Here is a 12,592-nt window from a genome sequence, read left to right as displayed (position 1 = left end):
CAAGAACAACATTTCCTCAAGGCCATTTTTTTTAAATAGAAAACATGCTCAACTTAAGTGCAGTCCACTAAGAAAAAAAAGTGCAATTTCAACTTCACATTTTTTTGATCCACTAACTTCATCCTGCTCTTTTGGGTTGCAGTTCCGCTGAAGTCAGGGCACCAGGATCCCAGATATGATTCTTCATTTTGCAACTATCCAAAATTCCTACATTTTTCCCCTTCTTCCTGCATCCCCCCTCCCCCACTACAAAATACTTAAGGTCACTGCAGCAGACAAGTAGGGATCATAGAGCAGGACCTTTTCTGGAACCCTTCTATCATGGGCCCTAATCTGGCCACCACACCCTCCCCTTTCTCAAACAACATCTGCAGCAATCCCCAACCACAGTTAATTCATTTTGCATCTTTAATCATGGCCAGATTTTAGTCAGGATGGCCTATGGCATCCTTGGCCCAAACTCTGGCCATGATTAAACATGCAAAATATTTCACTAGCTTTGTTCTGGCATCAGGCTTCTGGACTGTGCTAATGCTTAAACTAGCCTTCACCTTCAGTAACAATATATCTGGAATAGGACGCCTTTTGGATCTCTCAATTCACCAGCAAAGCTCAACATCTTTCTACAAAAGGCACTTCCCAACACAGAAGCCCATACTCTCGTGTATGTGGATGAAATCTTAATTAAAAGCCCCACTTTTCCAGAGCATCTCACTGAAATAGAGCATGTGTTCCAACAACTGAAAACAGCTGAAGCAAAATTGACATTAGCAAAAAGACTGTGGTGTCACAAGTTGCTTGACTACTTGGGGTATGAGGTTTCTGCTGAAGGGCTCCATCCTCTGAAGAGAAGGATCACAGCATTACAACAACTAAGCAGCCCACTATCTCCAAGAGCTGCATTTGCTTCTGGTAATCTGCAATTACTCCCAACAATTTGTGGATCAGTATGCGGAGATCGCATAGCTCCTGGTCAAACTTTTGAGGAAGGACATACCTTGGGAGGGAGGCCTGGAACAAAATTCAGCCAATGCAGGAATTGACAGATGCCCTCGGTTGCTCTTCATTTCTTGCCTATCCCAAAAGAGGCAGAGAAGTTTTCCTGGAACTTGGTTTTATTCAAAATTGTATGAATACGGTTCTGTATGACACTGATTGACAGTTAGTGGCTGATGTAAGCAAAGCACTATCAGAAGTGGAAAAGAAGTATACAGATTGTGAAAAGGCCTTATTGTCAATTGTCTGGGCCTTCACATTTCTGTAGTTACATCCGGGAAAAGAATTTGATTGTAGAGACCAGTCACCAATTGGCTTCCTTGGTAGTGAGCATATTAAGTCCATCCATGTTTCCAACAACCACATCATTTCTTGGATATTGGCACCCCAAAATTTGGCATCTGGCATGACTTCACTATAGGTGATTCTATGTCTGATCATAATGCCACAGTTATAGAATCAAAATTAGAACCATGCAAGCCTCATCCGTACTATGAGGACCTTTGCACTGATCATCCCAAGGTCTACGCATTACAAAAAAAACCAAGCACGTAAGTTGCTCACACCAAACTAGGTTCCTGAATACAAACCCCTAAAAATGACAGACTAAGAAAGATTTATTTACAAAGCAAGTCATAACAGTATACAGGAAAAGGTTCCAATGATTCCATACAGATCTTAAGGTTTATGCCCAAGGGTTTCACAAGCAATGTCCTTGATTCAAACACACATTTTACTATTCTGATAAAACCAACTAGATATCCCGTGTGAACACAGCTCAGAAATTCCTGCCCTGTCAATGTCAGAGTCTTTGTCCTCGTGATGAAAGCTGGACCCGATTCGGTGACAGGTGCTGTGACTCAGATGAAGCACAGAGATCAATATGGGCTGCATCCTTTCCAGAGCTGTAGATGCTATCTCTTATCAGTGAGGGCCTCAGATATCCTGATATAGGGTAGGATTCCCCTTTCCGTCATGCTGACCAAGTCATTTCATGTCCTGTACACTTTGGGCCAGGTTCAGGATCAGTCTGATTTCTTGGTTGATGAGTTCAGGTTGATGGCATTGGCCTCTGCCTCAGTATGGTTAAATCATGTCCTGTGATACTCACACAAAATCCTAGCAGAAGCTACACCCCTTATAGGCTGAACCGAGGATTTTCATAATGGCAGTTAACAGTGTAACTGAATCACTGGGCCAGCCCAAATTCATATTTTTTTTTATTTTTGGTTTACATTTTAGAGCATCTAGTGTCAAAATTGCATGATGGAGAAATTAGGTCTTACCTGAGTTTTCTTTCCATTATCCTTCCCACTATTCCAGAATCTGCGAGATAGCTGTGTCCATCAACCAGAACGTAGAGATAGAGAACTGAAAACTGAGCTGAAAAACATCTCTCTTGGCATCCAGTTCAGCTCCTCAGTATTTAGGTTGACAAGCAAGTAAGGATAATACTCAGAATAAAACACAACCTTAAAAACTGGTTAATCTAACACTAACCAGATGAGCAAACGCAGACCTATCTCATCTAAGGACAACTTGTAGAAACAAGAGATATACAGGATGCACCATGCAAGGTGAGTGTCACGGTTGTGCCCAGGTCCCTGGCTCGCAGTCACCTCGGTCCCCGGGGTTTAGACCTGGGGAATGCTGCGAAGTGATGGTTTACCGTTTCCCATGTTCCGGAAGATATGCTGGTCCGGATCTTCCAGCTCTCCAGATTGTTTTGGGAGTTTTTTGGAACCAAGCAGCACCCATACCTGGTGAACTCCCTTGTGACCTGCATTTATTAACCACCTGGTAAGGTTCCTAGTTGCCTTGCAACAGTGTTCTTCAGAGGTGTTCCTTTGGTGTGAGTTGTTGCAGTGCCTTTGTGCTTTTCATTTTGGTGACTTTTACTCTGCTTGTTTTTTGGACTATTCTTCTGCCTGCCGCCTGCCCAGACCCGGATTGTTTATTGGACTATTCTTCTACCTGCTGCCTGCCCAGACCCGGATTGTTTATTGGACTATTCTTCTACCTGCTGCCTGCCCAGACCCGGCTTGTTTCTGGATTGTTTGCCTGCGGTTTTCCTGGAACCCAGTGTGTTTCTAGTGTTACCTGTTATTTGTTAGCCTGCTGCTGTGTCCTGCAGTCCTGCCTCCTTGTCCGGTCCGGTAAATCCTGCCGGCCACCTGAAGCCAGCAGCTCAACTTCTGGTGAAAAGCGGCCAGGTGCAGGTGAAGCCTTTCCGGTCCACTGTATTCCAGTTCCGGTCTGCCTTGTCTTGTGTTGGGGTGATTCTCCTGCCGTTGCCGCTCCTCAGCAGTGGCCCAAGGGCTCACAAACCTAGGTTCCTGCTGTGTATACGTGACAGTTTGCAAGGCCATGAGCTCGGAGGTATCATCCCTCAAGCAGGCGCTGCAGGAGCATGCCAGGATACTTCAAGGGTTGGGAGCACGTATGGAGCAGCTAGAGAGACTGATGGCGGCCTCTATGGGGGCCGCAGCGGACGCCTCAGGTTCAGGTCCAGCACCAGCAAGAGCTCCAGCCACATCAGGAATCCGTCTGAAGTTACCTCCTAGATATGACGGTAATCCCAAGGACTGTAGAGGGTTTCTTAACCACTGCGAAATAATTTTTGAGCTCCAGCCCAAGATTTTTCTACGGAGAGAACCCGGATAGCTTATATGTTGTCCCTGCTGTCCGGCCAAGCCTTAGATTGGGCGTCCCCGCTTTGGGAAAAGAACGATCCAGTGCTTCAGGATTTCCGGGGCTTCGTGGAGCACTTCAAACGAGTGTTTGAAGAACCAGGGAAGGTTACTTCAGCTACTTCTGCACTCCTGAGACTCAAACAGGGAACCCAGACCTTAGGGGACTATGCGATTAGGTTCCGCACCTTAGCCTCTGAATTGGACTGGAATAATGAAAGTCTGCTCACAACCTTTTGGCAGAGGCTGGCACCACAGATTAAGGATGAGCTGGCCGGACGCGAACTTCCCACCAGGCTGGATGACCTGATTAAACTGTGTACTATGATTGATATTCGATTTCAGGAGCGGGGCAAAGAACGGCGTTCCATTGAAAGGACAGGTATGAAGACGCCGAGTCAACAAGGGTTACCACCAGCTCCTCGTACACGGGAGATTCCCCCGCAACCACCAGCAGAACCCATGCAATTAGGTCATACCCTCTCACGAGTCAAGAAAGACAGCGACGTCGGACCCTCAACCTCTGCTTGTATTGTGGTGAGACGGGACACTACGCGGTCAACTGTCCACAGAAACCTGGCTCTTTAGAGCCAGGATTAACTGCAGGAACTGTAGTAAGCCAATCCTCTAACCTTCTGCGCACTCAGTTTCTCATGCCAGCGGTACTTGACCTAGGTCATAAACAGGAGCATACTGAGATCTTTTTGAATTCTGGGGCAGGTGGAAGCTTTATAACCGCATTTCTAGTCCAGCAACTGAACATTCCTACACAAGAACTACCTAAGACCATCCCGCTTTTTTCGGTGTATGGTAGTATCCAAGGCTATGTAAATACTCAAACAGTGCCTGTGAGTCTACAGATCAGCGATCACAGGGAGGAAATCTCTCTATATGTCCTTCCTTCAGCAGTACAACCCATCGTTTTAGGTCTTCCCTGGCTACAGAGACACAACCCGGTCCTAGACTGGGGTAAAGGTGAGATCATGGACTGGGGTGAGTCGTGCCGCAAACTTTGTTTCATCCCTGACAACCGATAGTGTGGTCGGCGAACAGTTGGACCAGGATTCAGATGCATGGACGGATATTAGTGACTCTCAGGACTCTAAGACTTTTACAAGGGGGATGACCTGTGCATGTGCCTTACCCCCGATCAGCCAGTGCCAAGTGGAATCTGGTAACGGACCCAGGTCTCAAGATCTGGCCAATAGGACTTCTGAGATGCCTCCTTGGGGCCAGGGATCCCGCACTTTACGTAAGAAGTCGACCCCAGGACCTAAGCTTCAGGACAATCCGGAGCGCCGGAGATCTAAGAATCAAAAGACTAGTTCACAGCAAACCATGGCCCGTAGCTCCACTCCAGTGCCAGGCACTCAACACCGCTTGGTAAACAAAGCCCAGTCTCGCCCTCAACCGGCCAGCGCCTAAGGATATGGACATTGGAAGACTACCAAATCGTGCCAGCCGATTTCACCCAGAAGATCCAGGGAAACCCAGACCTCCCAAGAAGCCCGGGGAGGCCTTAAGGGAGGGATACTGTCACGGTTGTGCCCAGGTCCCTGGCTCGCAGTCACCTCGGTCCCCGGGGTTTAGACCTGGGGAATGCTGCGAAGTGATGGTTTACCATTTCCCATGTTCTGGAAGATATGCTGGTCCGGATCTTCCAGCTCTCCAGATTTTTGGGAGTTTTTTGGAACCAAGCAGCACCCATACCTGGTGAGCTCCCTTGTGACCTGCATTTATTAACCACCTGGTAAGGTTCCTAGTTGCCTTGCAACAGTGTTCTTCAGAGGCGTTCCTTTGGTGTGAGTTGTTGCAGTGCCTTTGTGCTTTTCGTTTTGGTGACTTTTACTCTGCTTGTTTTTTGGACTATTCTTCTGCCTGCCGCCTGCCCAGACCCGGATTGTTTATTGGACTATTCTTCTGCCTGCCCAGACCCGGATTGTTATTGGACTATTCTTCTGCCTACAGCCTGCCCTGACCCGGCTTGTTTCTGGATTGTTCGTTTGCCTGCGGTTTTCCTGGAACCCAGCGTGTTTCTAGTGTTACCTGTTATTTGTCAGCCTGCTGCTGTGTCCTGCAGTCCTGCCTCCCTGTCCTGTCCAGTAAATCCTGCCGGCCACCTGAAGCCAGAAGCTCAACTTCTGGTGAAAAGCGGCCAAGTGCAGGTGAAGCCTTGCTCCGGTCCGCCTTGTCTTGTGTTGGGCTGTTATTCCAGCTCCATCAGTGACATCATCTGGTCAGCAATATAGTTTCCATGAAACCTTTCTCTTGCAGATCAATGATGCTTTCAGAATGATGAAGTATCTGAAGAAGGCAGGCTTGGGAACCTGCAGTGAAGTAACTGAAGCACGGAGAAGCACCAGCCTACATGTCAGACCTGATAGACTTACCACCCAGGAATGCCAAAAGATCACCCCACAAATTCCTTGATCTGCACAGGTCTAAAATACAAATTAATGTACGCGTCAAACTTTACCTACTTGAGCACACAGTTATGGAACACACTGCCGCGCAACTTAAAAATGATCTACGAACTAATGAACTTTCGCAAACTACTGAAGACCCATCTCTTTAACAAGGCATACTACAAAGACCAACCAATGTGAATATACACAACCCCCCCCCCCCCCCCACATATATTCAGAACTATCTAACAATATCTGCCTGTTTATTCAAATATTATGTTTTATCATTATCTTGTTGCCCAAGATCTTTCTGTAACACTAAACATCTATTTTCTAATATATTTCCATCACTCATGATGTATTGTAAGCCACATTGAGCATGCAAAGAGGTGGGAAAATGTGGGATACAAATGCAATAAATAAACCTGCAGTGAAGTAACTGAAGAAGGCAGGCTTGGGAACCTGCAGTAAAGAAACCCACAATCAGGCTTAGGATCCTGCAGTAAAGATACCCACCCGTGGCTGTTACTGCATGGCTATTGGGCGTGGCCCCTATGGCGATGGGGATGCTGGTTTCAATGTGATAACCAGTAATGGCTCAGCCATCATGGACCAACGCAATACATCGCGCACACAAAATATAACATACTTTGACCTGAGTAAATGGCTACTTAATGGTGGCATTGCAAAACAAAACATATCAGTGTTGTAGAGCACAATTTTCTCTTTTAGATGATACTGTTCACAAGCTGATTCAGGCAGACTCTTTTTTAATAATTGGCTTTGAACTTTGGTACATTTTACCATTTGCGCTGACAGTGCCAATCCTGCAGGGCGGTTATAGATGCTGGTTAGTTGCAAATCTGGCAGTATTATGTCCAGCACAAGCATAATGCTTGTTCAAAATTTCAAGTCCATATCTTTGTTTGCATGGAAGTTGTTGCGGTCTGAATATTGGTCCAAATATGTTCCGATGAGTCGTGACCAATTTTGATGCACACTTTGAGTCAACTTGTTTGACTGGATTTTGCATCCATAATGTTAAAATGTATTTCATTGGAATTAGCATCAAAACCTGTACAGGATTTGAATTTTTTAGCCATTCTTATAAATGTGTTTGGATTTTATTAGACCCCAAAAATGGCATTTTGGTAAATGTCGTGTGCTCATGGACAGACGACCTTTCAGAAAAGGGGGTCTAGATCTGCAACTATTGCAGTTAGAGACCTCAAATTTTGGGAAACTTCGTTAACACCTGACTCGCGCAACAGATAAAATGTGAACAAAATTGGAGACATGATGGTGGGAACTTTTTTTAATTTTAGACCACTTGGCATGGAATGACCCTTTAGGGACATATGTACATGCTGCATCAAAAGGGTATCAATATGGCACTATGACCTTCCTCTGCTAGCTCTCTAATCTTTTCATCTCAGACAGCCCCAGTCCCCTCTTTCTCTCTATGATCTGCTGTCTGGTCTTTCCTATGGATTCCAAAATCCTAAATTCAGCTCTGGTGCCACTGTTCAGGCTACCCATATCCCTCCTGTACTTGACCCATGAAGGAGATAATGCACTAAGGCAGTGGTTTCCAAACCTGGTCCTTAAGGCACCCCAGGTGCCTCCAGGACCAGGTTTGGGAACTACTACACTAAGGGCTCTACAACTGAGTGTTAAGGTAGCATTTTCCAAGTCCAATCCTAGAGTACCCTTGCCAGTCAGGATTTCAGAATATCCACAATGAATATGTATGAACTTGATTTGCATACACTGCCTCCATTATATGCAAATCTTTCATGCATATTCATTGTGGATATCCTGAAAACCTGACTAGGAAGGGATACTCCAGGACCAGACTTGGGAAACACTGTGTTAAACTGTCTGTTAAGATATCCAAGTGCCTGGTTTACAAAGTCTCCTGATAAGCTAGAGTAGAATTATATTTTACTGCTACAGCCACGGAGAAACATTTCCTCCTCAATGACTCTTACTAATCATACCAAAATATTTTTATTTAGTTAAGAGTTATTTCTGTAGGGTTTTACAACACAGTATCAAATTCCTACACTGCATATCAAGTAATGCAGGATACAGCAAAGGAAACAATAAAAATCAATGCTTGAAAATAAAAATTGCTGAGACTACCAACTACAGTTCCCATTTAATACCACATCTTTGAGCATATACTGACAGTGATATGCTTAAAAAAAAAGAAAATCCATCTTTCCATGCTGTTGCCAAGCTTAACGTGACCTAAATCTGCAGGGCAAAAAATTACTTTTTCCCTGCTAAACGTATAGCTTGAGATGATCAGAACTGCCTTACACAGAATGGGGTCCAATTCTTATGACATGTTACATCATTGCCAATATTTAACAGATTTGGGCTGATGGGAAGTACTTTGTGATGTTTATTAACATGACAATTTCAAAGAATGAGGATTACAAGAAAGCAGCTTAAATTTGTTAACAAAATAAAATGACTATTTCTGAAATGAGCAAGCAAATCTCATACCCTTATGCCCTCCTGAATTACTTTTAAAGTATATAGAAAAATATGGTATTCTGTCAAATTACTGATACAGGATGCCCTCTAGAGGACACTGTGGCAAATCCATATAAGATTTACGAAACCTTTTTCTTCAGTGATCTTTGCTACTACTGTTGCTTCACTGTTAAGATAGAGTCTCCAAGTCTCCTATATCTTGCAAAGAAAACTCATCAGCTGCCAAAGGTCTCTCCTGGACATGTAATATCTAAATGTTTGTCCGGTTGCAGATCGACTTCACTATTATACAAACAAAAGAACTGCTGTCAAAAAATGACTACGAACATCTAAATAGTATGCCACGCTATCGGAAAAGGCCTCAAAGAGCTTCCAGGTCTTGAATTGATCTGTTGAAGCTATATCGGGTCAAAAGGACCCTGCTTTCATCATTGGCACAAAAAACCGCTGCTGCTTAAACTGTTTTTAATTTCAATTATTTTACTTAGTTTTTAATTGTTTTACTATTGGTTATATTTTACTAATGTTACTATCAATGTTAAATAAACACCACGCTTATCTTTATAGTGGGTGCTTCATGGATCGCTTATATTGCTGAATTCTCTCTCAGGTACATGTGCGGGGCTGACGGTGGCCAGCGTTTCGCAAGGCTGCTTCAGGACCTCTGTCGCACACTCTGAAGAAGAAATATTAACATCAAAGATAGCACAAGAACTCAATAATATCATAAACGATCTCACACATACTTAGAAGAAAGGTCAGCTCAATGTGTCACGCTCTCCTATTGACTCACTGACAGGTCAATATGGCTGCTTTATAGAAAATATGACATCAGATGCTGTCAGGTCAAACTACCAATAGGCGAGCTCTAAAAGAAGTGACTCCACTCAACACGGTGATTCAAACCTATCGGGTGCAAAGAATGTAATCTAAACATCCATCTTTGCTCATATTGTAACAGGATCTTCTGATAATCTCCACCTCTTTTGGTTTGATGGATTGAAGCACCACACATCACAACTCTTCAAAAGAATGTTGATGTACATTACAATGCGTCGCTAGCGGTAGCCCTATCCAATTAGTACGAATAGAGCTCTTATGTTCCCTTAGTCTTGTTGTTAACTTCCTCATAGTTTGCCCCACGTACACCTTATTACATGGACATCGCAGACAGTAAACTAAACCACTTGATCTACAGTTGGTGTGCTGTTTTAATATATATACCTTATTATCAAACGGATTAGTGAACACACGAGTGTCTGCCATAATCGGACAGAAACTACAGTCACCACATTTCCAATGGCCATTCGTATTATCAGAGGATATATTTGTAGATGGCAAACTAGGTAAGACTGCTGGACACAAATGCTCTTTCAAATTTAAACTTCTACTGTATGCTAGCCTCAATTTAATGTTCTCAAAACATGGCAGTGTATTAAAGTCCAATGTTTCTTCAGAATCCTCGCTAATTTTGGGGAGTCCACATTGTATTGAGTTACATAGGTCATATAGTCATCTGGATCATTAGAACTCTCTAACCTCGGAGTTAATAACAGCTCTCTAGTGTTCCATCTCGCTCTTTTATATGCTTTCCGCAGAGTGTATTCAGGATAGCCTCTCTTCGCTAATCTCTGTGAGAGCTTTTTAGATTGCATTTTAAACTCTTTATCCGTGGAACAGATCCGCCGATGTCTCAGGAACTGAGAGAAAGGTAAGTTGTCTTTTAAAGATCTTGGATGACAGCTATCATAATTTAGAAAAGTATTCCTATCGGTCGATTTATGGAATACAGTGGTATTAATCTCTCCATTGGTGTTGGTAATCTATACGTCCAAATATGAGATCTGCGTTGAATCCATTTGTGCTGTGAACTTAATCCGTGGATGACTGCTATTTAAAACAGACACAAACTATGAAAGGTGCTCCTCATCACAGGTCCATAGTAAAAAGATGTCATCAATGAACCTAACCCATAGGGCAACGAACCGGTATAGCTCAGTTGTATAAATAAATTTCTGCTCAAACACCCTCATGAACAAATTTGCCACTGACGGTGCCATGGTCGCTCCCATCGTGACACCTGACACCTGCTGGAACAGTGATTTTGACAGTCACTCAATGGGATTTATACAGGAGACTACCCAATACAGGAGTCAGGTCAACAATGCCCAACCACACGTTCCCGTCCTCAATAGAAGAATCTGTAGTAGTGAATCTGATTATACATTGTCTACAGATGAGACCAGACTACTATCTAAAAGGTCTTTCCTTCGTTCCTGCCAAGCATGTAGATTCCTTTCAAACAAGAATGGAACTAGAGAGATTTTTAAGGAAACTACAATTAAAGTTTTTTTGTGAAAATGATGACCAAAGAGCAGATGTATCGATTGTGAAAAGAGAATCTAAATGGCTCCCCCCTGGACCGTTACATCCTATTCTCTCTCCTGTTCGTATATTAGTGCTTCAAGACATTGTAGAGTTAGAACAGTCTCCACGAAGAAATTTTAGAGGAAATCTAACAAAAAAGGAGAGAGATGCCTTGGAGTCTCTTAAAAATAACAGAGAGATTATTATTAGAAGAGCAGAGAAGGGTGGAGCCACTGTAATTTTAAATCGTTCTTAGTACATAACAGAAATTATGGCTCAATTACAAGTGTCAACAGATTATATACCTCTGCCCTTAGACCCTACACCTCAGCTTCAGGAGTATATTTTGAGAATAACAAAAGAAGCATATGCGAAAGGGATTTTGACACAAAAAGAATTTCACTTTTTGAATACGAGTCCAAAGATACCAGTCATCTGTACGCTGCCTAAAATTCATAAGAGACTCATTGATCCTCCTGGTAGACTGATCATATCGAGTAGAGGGTCGGTTTTAGAACCTCTCTCGATGTTTGTCGATTGTTTTTTGCAACCCTTTGTAAAGAGTGGGGCGTCATATATAAAGGACACCACTCACTTTCTACAACTATTGGAACCATATAATAGGAAAGCGAGTGGTATGATTATGCTAACTTTGGATGTGTCCTCTATATACAGTTATAGCACAAGATGAAGCACTCGAGGTGATTGAAATGTTCTTAGATGAAAGAGAACCCAGTCGAGTTCCTACATCCTTCATTTTGGCGTTAGCGGAATTAGCGATGAAGAAGAATTTTTTCCTGTTTAATGACCAGCTGTTCCAGCAGGTGTCAGGTGTCGCGATGGGAGCGACCATGGCACCGTCAGTGGCAAATTTGTTCATGAGGGCGTTTGAGCAGAAATTTATTTATACAACTGAGCTATACTGGTTCGTTGCCCTATGGGTTAGGTTCATTGATATATTTTTACTATGGACCCGTGATGAGGAGCACCTTTCATAGTTTGTGTCTGTTTTAAATAGCAATCAACCACGGATTAAGTTCACAGCACAAATGGATTCAACGCAGATCTCATTTTTGGATGTATAGATTACCAACACCAATGGAGAGGTTTGAATCACCGTGTTGAGTGGAGTCACTTCTTTTGGAGCTCGCCTATTGGTAGTTTGACCTGACAGCGTCTGACGTCATATTTTCTATAAAGCAGCCATATTGACCTGTCAGTGAGTCAATAGGAGAGCGTGACACATTGAGCTGACCTTTCTTCTAAGTATGTGTGAGATCGTTTATGATATTATTGAGTTCTTGTGCTATCTTTGATGTTAATATTTCTTCTACAGAGTGTGCGACAGAGGCCCTGAAGCAGCCTTGCGAAACGCTGGCCACCATCGGCCCCGCACATGTATCTGAGAGAGAAGAATTCAGCAATATACGCGATCCATGAAGCACCCACTATAAAGATAAGCGTGGTGTTTATTTAACATTGATAGTAACATTAGTAAAATATAACCAATAGTAAAACTATTAAAAACTAAGTAAAATAATTGAAATTAAAAACAGTTTAAGCAGCAGCGTTTTTTTTGTGCCAATGATGAAAGCAGGGTCCTTTTGACCCGATATAGCTTCAACAGAT

General features: G+C 43.2%; 1 protein-coding gene across 3 annotated transcripts in view; it reads right to left on the bottom strand.

Moving 5' to 3' along the window:
• NEDD4 (NEDD4 E3 ubiquitin protein ligase) overlaps positions 1-12,592 on the bottom strand; it is a 578,822-nt gene that overhangs the window by 446,601 nt on the left and 119,629 nt on the right. The gene's annotated exons all lie outside the window — the stretch shown is intronic.

The sequence above is a fragment of the Microcaecilia unicolor genome, chromosome 1 (genome assembly GCF_901765095.1).
Source record: "Microcaecilia unicolor chromosome 1, aMicUni1.1, whole genome shotgun sequence".
NCBI classification, from domain to species: Eukaryota; Metazoa; Chordata; class Amphibia; order Gymnophiona; family Siphonopidae; genus Microcaecilia; species Microcaecilia unicolor.
This window is presented reverse-complemented; position numbering and strand designations above follow the sequence as displayed.